Genomic DNA, 10083 nt, shown 5'->3' on the forward strand with positions numbered 1-10083 from the left:
TTTTCCCCGGGTTCCTTGGTTTCTGGCCAATCCCATTAACATGGAATCAGTTTTGACTTCTGGGTGTGCTCTGGGTGGACACTCGTTCTAGCAGTGAAGAGGCCCCTGTAACTTTGAGACTCCAGCCTTATTTGAATTCACTAGGCAAGCTGCAGGGACGTCCCGACAAAGCTCACGAGATTGAAGCTGTACCTGCGAGTGACAAAGTTATTTTTTTTGTTTATTTTTTTGTTGTTGTTTTTACATTTAAAGCCTACTGCACCTGGTATTCCCAGGCGGTCTCCCATCCAAGTATTAACCAGGCCTGGGTCTGCTTAGCTTCCGAGATCAGACAAGACCGGGCGTTTTCAGACTAGTATGGCTGTAGGCCTGCCAGTGACAAAGTTAGGGTCACAATCTGGGAGGGTGGTTGCCCTTGGCAGCAATGCCCTGGTTTGTTTTCGTAAGGCCAGGAGATGGACCTCTCTCTTTCTGGAGCCCACAAAAAATGATCCAATACTTATCTTTGCTGGGTCCCTTCTCTTCCATTGCAAGTGGGTCTGGTCACGGCCTGGACTTCAACCAATTCCGACCTAAAACGGCAGTCAAAGTTGTTTAAAATTGGAGGACCTTGATTTCCTTATAGTGCAGAGAGTAATGGGGTGGTAAGGCTATCAAGCACATTGTAAGACCATTACCCCATTAACTGCAGATAAGAGCTTTCTAAATTGACCCAATGGTTCCTCCTGAACCAGGATCCCTTCCAATATCCCAGTTATTATAGAAAAATGCAGAGAACCTTTGTCATTATAAGATGGTTTCTACCAGGCTTGTCCAACTTTTATGCTGGGGTGTGGGGATCGTATTTCTATTATTTCTAACTGAGCTTATGAGCAAATTTTGTAAGGATATGGTTTGGGAGAGTGGAGCCAGGGAATGAAGAGTGGAGCCAGGGAACGAAGAGTGGAGCCGGGGAGATAAAAAAGAGTGAAGAAGAGCAAGACTGACAGCGGAGCCGGGAAGATAAAAGAGCGCAAGAAAGAGTGTGGCTGAGAGCTGAGAGCAGAGCTGGGAAGGTAAAAGAGCGTGAGAAAGAGCGAGACCGAGAGAGTAGCTGGGTGAATAAAAGAGCGCGAGAAAGAGCGAGACTGAGAATGGACTTGGGAGGATAAAAGAGCGTGAGAAAGAACAAGACTGAGAACAGACCTGGGAGGATAAAAGAGCATGGGAAACAGTGAGACTGAGATCGCAGAGCTAGCTTGAAGTTTGGCGCTCCTGAGGTGACATCATAAACGGAGGCAGCTTATTGGGTGAGTACGGTTGGGTAAGTATTTACTACTTATATTGCTTTTACTTTCTAAGGTCTATATTTTGTGACCTATAAATTGTAAGGGCTATGTTCTGGTCATACCAAGAACCAGGGAAGAAAAGCCCGAGAGTAATTGATATTACTTGATTTCAAGTATCTTTCAAAATGTTTAATTTAAAGGGGTAAGTCACGGCAGGAAAGCTCATAGCCGTAGAGTGCTCCTTCTGCTTTATGTGGGAAACTTGAAACATTTCCAGTGCCCGGGACCAGCATGTATGCAGGGAATGTCTCCAGCTGAAACTCCTGGAATCCTGGGTTTCGGAGCTGGAGCAGCATCTGGGAAAACTGTTGAGCATCAGTGAGGTGGAGAGTATCATGGATAGCATGTATAGATTGGTGGTCGCACTGCAGGAAGAAAATCATAGAATCATAGGATTCCTACAGTGCAGAAGGGGGCAATTCAGCCCATTGAGTCTGCACTGACCCTCCGAAAGAGCAACCTACTGAGGCCCAATCTCCCGCCCTATCCCCATAGACACACCTAACGTTTGGACATTATGGGGAAATTTAGCATGGCCAATCCACCTAAACCGCACATCGGCAGCATGGTAGCACAAGTGATTAGCACTATGGCTTCACAGCGCCAGGGTCCCAGGTTCGATTCCCTGCTGGGTCACTGTCTGTGCGGAGTCTGCACGTTCTCCCCGTGTCTGTGTGGGTTTCCTCCGGGTGCTCCGGTTTCCTCTGTCATGTGAGAGTATCTTTTAAGAAATGGGTGTTTAAGAAATGTACATTTAAGAAATGGAGCTGCTCATGTTACTGCAGTGATGTCAAAGTGTGGGTGGAGCTGAGCTCTACTTCTGCTTTTTAGTTTCAATTTGAGAAGAGCTTGGGTGTGTCTGTGTTTTTCAGTGAGCTGAATCTGAAGTTAAAAGTGAGCTGCACTGATGTTGATCTCTGCCATCCAAAGACTATCTATGGATCATTTGGTGAACTCAGAATTGTTAAAAGGTCTCAGTATTAAATGTAAACCTAATGTGTTCCTGTTTGAAGGTTTGTTAAGTCTTTTGGATGTTAAAAGGACAGCATACAGATTATGTAGTGTTGTCTTCTTTGGGGGGTGTATTTGAATTAATGGTTGCTAAGTTATTCACTGTTTGTTTTAAAAAGGTTAACTTGAGTTCATAAAATAAACATTGTTTTGTTTAAAAATAATACTGGTCCATGTCTGCTGTAACATACCTGTAGAGTGGGCCGTGTGCTCCCCATACCACAATCTATTAAAAGTTGTGGGTCATGTGAACTCCATGGTACACTTTGCGATTCTCTAAACCCTGACCCATAACACCCCCCACAGTCCAAAGACATGCAGGTTAGGTGGATTGGCCATGATAAATTGCCCTTAGTGACCAAAAAAGTTTAGATGGGGTTATTAGGTTATGGGGATAGGGTGGAAGTGAGGGCTTAAGTGGGTCGGTGCAGACTCAATGGGCCGAATGGCCTCCTTCTGCACTGTCTGTTCTATGTTTATGTTCTATCTATGGACAGTGGGAGGAAACCGAAGCACCCAGAGGAAAACAATGCAGACACAGTGAGGATGTGCAAAGTTCACACAGACAGTCACGCAAGGTGAGAATTGAACCTGGGTCCCTGGCGCTGTGAAGAAGCAGTGCCAACCACTGTGCCACCGTGCCGCCCTTAACAAGGTTCTGGTTAAATCTGGACAACTTCCAATATCTCTGAGGAAGCACAGACCAGAATACAGTGAGTTTCTAAACAGTTGTGCCCCCTCTCAGCATCCCCTAACTGTCTCAAATCCCCCACGCCATCGAGAATTGCGCCCAGAACTGGGGCAGCCTGAGCTCTAACCTGATCTTACCGACCTACCCAGCCAGCCAGAGCCGCTGGGTGACCCCCAGGGAAATGGGTGACTACCCAGCAGAGCAAGAGGTCAAGACAACCAGTGCAGAAATCGTCTGTGCCCATTCCCCTATAAAACAGATACACCGCTTTGGATACTGATGTGGGTGAATGGCCTCTCAGGGGAAAGCAGCAGACAAATGCACCATAGTTACACAGCGGAGGAGCAAATATTTAATTTTAAGGGGACTAGATAAGTGTTTCTGTGGCCACAAACGAGACTCAGGGATGGTATGTTGTTCCCTGGTGCTGTTGCTCGTTATGCTCTCCTTAATTTGCTCTGTTTTAATTACGTTTTCTCAAGAGTCGCCAGGTATCTTTCTGATACCGCCACAAGGTTCAAAACCGAATACTGATCAAAGACTCGATACACCAGTTAGTAAGTTTGAAATCAATGCACATTTATTTACACACACAGTCAAATATACTCATGCACAAACTCTACCAACTAAACTACAACTACTACTAAAAGCCTATACTTAGCTTCGGGTGCCCACTCAGTCAGAGGAACAATGGCCGTTGTCCGGTTCTGAGGCTGCTGGCATCGAACTGGTATAGAATAGTAGCTAGGAGCGCCTATCTCATAGCGTGTGTTGACCTTAGACTTACTTGGCTGGTGCTTGGCGGTCCTCTCGTCGCTGAGAGCCAAGGCCAAGATGAAGGTGAAGAAGAAGAGAGCGATCTGTCTTTGGGGACTCCTCTTTATACCCCAAAGGGGCTTCGCGCTCTTTTGGGCGGTTCCTGAACTTGGCCCCAATTAATTGAACCATGTCCCAATCATTTGTATTGATTTCTCCAATAAAGGGGTCGTTGCTTGATCACTGGGTGGGTCCCAGGTAACTGTTGGCCTGCTTTTGTTTTAGTCTCCACTGGCGCCGGGGAGTCTGCCCTGGTACCGATTGCTTAAATGTTTCTCTTTTGTCCCCGAAGATAGCTCATTACTATGCTAATGGCTTGTAGTATCAGTTCTGTCTGGGAGCTGCAAGTTCCAATCCACAGGCAAACCTTGCATCTGCTTGTTTTCTTAGCATTGTCCAATTTTCCCTTTACTCTTTGCAAGTGTCCATTTTCAAATCGGGACGTGGCCACCCCAGGTGGCTACACTGCGAGGGTCAGAAAAGTAACTTACAATTACACCTTAAACAATGCTAAACAGTACAGCGACACAATAACCCTTTATTCTCACTCAGAAAAGAAAGTTCTCAATCCACTTTCAAACACAATTAGCACTCAGGAATACCTGCTGTACAAAGATATCTGGATTCTCGACTTTGAGAAAGAAAGATCTTTTGACACTGCATTAAAGAGACCTAACCCTGTCAGAACTGATACTACAAGCCATTACTCCAGTGCCACATGCTAGTCAGAACACAAATAGCAAGATATATGTGAAGAGATGGTGTGAGGGGGAGGGTTTCATATTCCTGGGGCATTGGGACCGGTTCACGGGGAGGTGGGACCTGTACAAACTGGACGGGTTACACCTGGGCAGGACTGGGACTGATATCCTAGGGGGAGTATTTGTTAGAGTGGTTGGGCAGGATGTAAACTAAAATGGCAGACGGATGGGAACCTATGCAAGGAGTCAGAGGAGGGGGAAAAACGGACAAGAACAAACGACAGAAGGGGGCATAAGAAAAGTGATAGGCAGAGAAACCAAGGGCCAGAATCAAACAAGGCCACAGTGACAAATAAAGGGACAGGGAAAGGAATGTTAAAAAGTTAAGGCTTTGTGCCTTAATGCACAGAAAATTTGCAATAAAGTGGATGAAATAATCGTGCAAATAGAGGTAAGTGGGTATGATATAGTTGGGATTGCAGAGACATGACTGCAAGGTGACCAGGATGGGAACTGAACATCCATGGGTATTCCGTGTTTAGGAAGGACAGACAAAAAGGAAAAGGCAGTGGGGCTGCATTGCTGGTTAAAGGGGAAATTAATGCAATAGTAGCTCCAGCAATGTGTATGCGTAGAGCTGAGAAACACAAAGGGGCACAAACTCTTAGTGAGGGTTGGATATTGAGGCCCAAACGAGAAGCCAAGCATCTGCTCTTACTGTAGTCCAGTTAATGATATGTCTGTAGACACATTAACAGTTTCTTTCCAAGCAGTTCAGAATTGTGTGTCTGCAAGGTGAGCTGAAACAAGCTGGGAGGCAGCTTCTGAAGAAATACAGCCAGTTTCTGAAACCTTCAGCTGTAGATCCTGAATTGTTCTGACAGGGTCAGGTCTCTTTAATGCAGTGTCAAAAGATCTTTCTTTCTCAAAGTCGAGAATCCAGATACCTTTGTACAGCAGGTATTCCTGAGTGCTAATTGTGTTTGAAAGTGGATTGAGAACTTTCTTTTCTGAGTGAGAATAAAGGGTTATTGTGTCGCTGTACTGTTTAGCATTGTTTAAGGTGTAATTGTAAGTTACTTTTCTGCTGTGATGTTAAATAAATTTTTTTCTAATTTTAGAGTACCCAATTCATTTTTTCCAATTAAGGGGCAATTTAGAGTGGCCAATCCACCTACTCTGCACATCTTTGGGTTGTGGGGGCGAAACCCACGCAGACACGGGGAGAATGGGCAAACTCCACACGGACAGTGACCCAGAGCCGGGATCGAACCTGGGACCTCGGCGCCATGAGACTGCAGTGCTAACCCACTGCGCCACCGTGCTGCACCCTGATGTTAAATATTTTAATACTGTGTTAGTAATAAAGGTTTTTTTCATACACCATCGCCCTATTTCTTCGTGCAATCACTCCTGCAGCAAAGTGTCCCTTCCTCACAGTCTTAAATTCAAATGTTTCTGTCCAGTATCTGAGCCACTATTAGGGTTTGGTCCAGACTGTAATAACATTCACTCTCTCACTCCCACACACACTCAGAGCGTGCTTTACTGGCTGCGTAATGCACTCGCTTGAGTGCGTGAGAGGCCAAATTCGGGATCTGTGCCGGGCGCCGATCGGTTTGCAATCTAACCTTCCCAATCCCCTTGGTGGGATAAGGACCCCGCCACAGCGTGGAGAGGAACCAATAATCCCAATTAAAGCCAATCTCTATACCATTAACGGGAACGTTCTCTTAGCTAACGGCCTGCGGTGATCTAACCGCCTCCCCAGCAAGTGGTCACGCGGGTGCCAATTAGAACTCCTTTTTAAAAAGGTGAAGCTGGCGGAGTAGCTGCTGTGGGGATCTGAGGAGATGAGTAGCCATCTTCAAACCTGGGCAGTGAGCCCGGACATACTTGGGTTGCTGCCCCAGTGCCCTGGGGTGGGCGGGTTAGAACCCGGGAGGGGGGGGGGGGGGGGGGGGGGGGGGGGGGGCATGATGGCATCAATGGTCAAACAGACCATTGTTTTCAGCAAACTACCCAGCCTTCAGAACAGTGACCACGACACCACACAACCCTGCCATGGCAATCTCTGCAAGACGTGCCAGATCATCGACATGGGTACCACCATTACACGTGAGAATACCATCCACCATAGTACATACTTGTGCGACTCGGCCAACATTGTCTATCTCATACGCTGCAGGAAAGGATGTTCCAAAGTGTGGTACATTGGCGAGACCACACGGACGCTGCAACAGCGGATGAACGGACATCGCACGACAATCGCCAGGCAGGAATGTTCCCTTCCAGTCGGGAAACACTTCAGCAGTCAAGGGCATTCAGCCTCTGATCTTCGGGTAAGGTTGTCTGTTTAGATGTGTTTTCTTTTCTTGCGTTGTCTTGGTGTTGGGGAGGTTTTCTCAGCCCAACATGCCTTGCCAACGTGGCCCTACTTGCCACAGTTCTTGCATGTATTTGTTCTACTCTTGATAGGTTGGTTTGTAGATTCCACTGTGAAGCTATTGAGAAGAAGCTGCTTACTCTCAGAGATTTAACTCTCAGAGCGGCTGTGGAAATGACCACAGCTACGGGGCTAGCAATGAAAGAAGCTTCATGGACAGGAACTGGAGTGAAGATCCACAAAATGGGCACCACAAGGATCAAGGCTGCAAGGGTACAACCATGTCACCGATGTGCACAGGTTGGACACTCAGTGGGAGAATACTGTTATAGGGGATTCTATTATTAGAGGGACAGATAGTATCCTTTGCAAGCCGGATAGGGAGTCCCGCATGGTGTGTTGCCTGCCCGTGTCAGGGTGCGGGACATCTCCGACCGGCTTGAAAGGATACTGGAGGGGGAGGATCCAGTTGTTGTGGTCCACGTTGGGACTAACAACATAGGCAAGGCTAGGGTGGAGGACCTGTTTGGGGATTATCAAGCACTCGGACAGAAATTGAAGAACGGGTCCTCGAGGGTCATAATCTCCGGATTACTGCCCGAGCCACGTGCTAATTGGCATAGGGATAAGAAAGTTAGGGAAGTAAACACGTGGCTAAGGGATTGGTGTGGGAAAGAGAGATTCCATTTCATGGGGCATTGGCACCAGTTTTGGAACCGGGGGGATCTGTACCGTTGGGACGGTGTCCACCTGAACCGATCTGGAACCAGTGTTCTTGCGAAAAGGATAAATAGGGTGGTCAGTAGGACTTTAAACTTCTGAGTCGGGGGGAAGGGAAAGCGACAGGGAGTTAAATGGAAGGATAAGCAGCAGGTTAGCACGTGTGCAGGTGGGTTTAAGTTCAAGGCAGACTAGGAATGAAGCAAAAACGAAGGATAACTTAGGACATCTCATGATGTCCAATTTCTCTAATAATGATAAGAAAGTCAGCATTAAGGCACATTACCTGAATGCTCGTAGCATTCGTAACAAAGTTGATGAATTAACGGCACAAATCATCGCGAATGAATATGACATGATAGCCATTACGGAGACATGGTTGCAGAATGGTCACGACTGGGAGTTAAATATCCAGGGGTACCAGACGTTTCGGAGGGATAGACAGGTATGTAAGGGAGGTGGAGTAGCACTAATAATCAAGGACGACATCAAGGTGGCATTGAGGGATGATATAGGTTCTATGGAGAATGAGGTTGAATCTATTTGGGTAGAAATTAGAAATTCTAGGAAGAAAAAGACACTAATAGGCGTAGTCTATAGGCCACCAAATAATAGCATTACACTGGGACGGGCAGTAAATGAAGAGATAACTAATGCCTGTGAAAAGGGTACAGCAGTTATCATGGGAGATTTTAATCTGCATATAGATTGGTGAAATCAGCTCAGTCAGGGTAGCCTTGAAGAGGTGTTCATTGAATGTATCCGGGATAGTTTTCTGGAACAATATGTAATGGAACCGACGACAGAGCAAGCTATCCTAGTCCTGTGTAATGAGGCAGGAATAATTAATTACCTCGTCGTTAGGGATCCTCGTGGGAGGAGTGATCACAGCATGGTTGAATTTAGTATACAGATGGAGAGTGTGATGATAGAATCCAATACCAGGGTCCTATGCTTGAACAAAGGGGACTACGATAGAATGAGGAAGGACCTCGCTAAAGTAGACTGGAAACAAATATTTTATGGTAGGGCAGTTGAGGAGCAGTGGAGTACTTTCAAAGAAATCTTTCATAGTGCTCAACAAAAGTATATTCCAGTGAGAAGGAAGAATTGTAAGAAAGGAGTTAATCTACCATGGGTGTCTAAGGAGATACATGAGGCTGTCAAATTGAAAGAGAAGGCTTACAAAGTGGCCAAGATCAGCGGGAAACTAGAAGATTGGGAAAACTTTAAAGGTCAGCAGAAAGCCACAAAAAGAGCCATAAAGAAAAGTAAGATAGAACACGAAAAAAAACTGGCACAGAATATTAGGACAGATAGCAAAAGTTTTTATAATTATATAAAACTAAAAAGAGTGGCTAAAGTAAACATTGGTCCGTTAGAGGATGAGAGTGGTCATTTAGTTATGGGATATGATGAAATGGTGGAGGCATTGAACAAATATTTTGTATCGGTCTTCACAGTGGAGGACACTAATAACATGCCAGCAATTGACCGAGAGAAGAAGGTAGGTGAGGACCTGGAAACCATTACTATCACGAAAGAGCAAATGTTGGGCAAGCTAATGGAGCTCAGGATAGATAAGTCTCCTGGCCCTGATGGAATGCATCCCAGGGTACTGAAAGAGATGGCTGGAGTAATAGCAGATGCACTGGCGGTAATTTTCCAAAATTCGCTGAACACTGGGGCAGTCCCAGAGGATAGGAAAACTGCAAATGTGACGCCACTGTTTAAAAAGGGAAGTAGACAAAAGATGGGGAATTATAGACCGGTTAGCTTAACCTCTGTCGTGGGGAAGATGCTGGAGTCTATTATCAAGAAAGAGATAGGAGGGCACCTCGATAGAAATTGTCCCATTGAACGGACGCAGCATGGATTCATGAAGGGCAGGTCATGCTTGATGAATCTCTTGGAATTCTATGAAGACATTTCGAGCAAGGTAGACAAAGGGACCCAGTGGATGTGGTGTACCTAGATTTCCAAAGGGCCTTTGACAAGGTACCGCACAAGAGGCTGCTGCAAAAGATAAGGATGCATGGTGTTAAGGGTAGAGTACTAGCATGGTTAGAGGATTGGTTGTCTAACAGGAAACATAGAGTGGGAATAAATGAGTGCTATTCTGGCTGGCAATCAGTGACGAGTGGTGTGCCTCAGGGATCGGTGTTGGGACCACAATTATTTACAATTTATATAGACGATTTGGAGTTGGGAACTACGTGTAAGGTATCCAAGTTTGCAGATGACACGAAGGTGTGTGGCAGAGCAAAGTGTACTGAGGACTGTAAAACCTTACAGAGTAACATTGACACATTGAGTGAATGGGCAAAGGTCTGGCAGATGGAGTATAATGTCAATAAGTGTGAAGTCGTGCATTTTGGTAGGAGTAACAATAGAACGGATTATTACTTATATGGCAAAAAGCTATGCAGA

At 45.9% G+C, this 10083-nt stretch overlaps 1 non-coding gene across 1 annotated transcript; it reads right to left on the bottom strand.

Annotated features, from left to right (window-relative positions):
- Nucleotides 1–250: 250 nt before the first annotated feature.
- On the bottom strand, nucleotides 251–369 carry LOC119972972. Its single transcript, XR_005462207.1, has one exon. It is a non-coding gene; the product is annotated as a 5S ribosomal RNA (ribosomal RNA).
- Between the last annotated feature and the right edge of the window lie 9714 nt (nucleotides 370–10083).

The sequence above is a fragment of the Scyliorhinus canicula genome, chromosome 10 (assembly GCF_902713615.1).
Source record: "Scyliorhinus canicula chromosome 10, sScyCan1.1, whole genome shotgun sequence".
In the NCBI taxonomy this organism is placed as follows: Eukaryota; Metazoa; Chordata; class Chondrichthyes; order Carcharhiniformes; family Scyliorhinidae; genus Scyliorhinus; species Scyliorhinus canicula.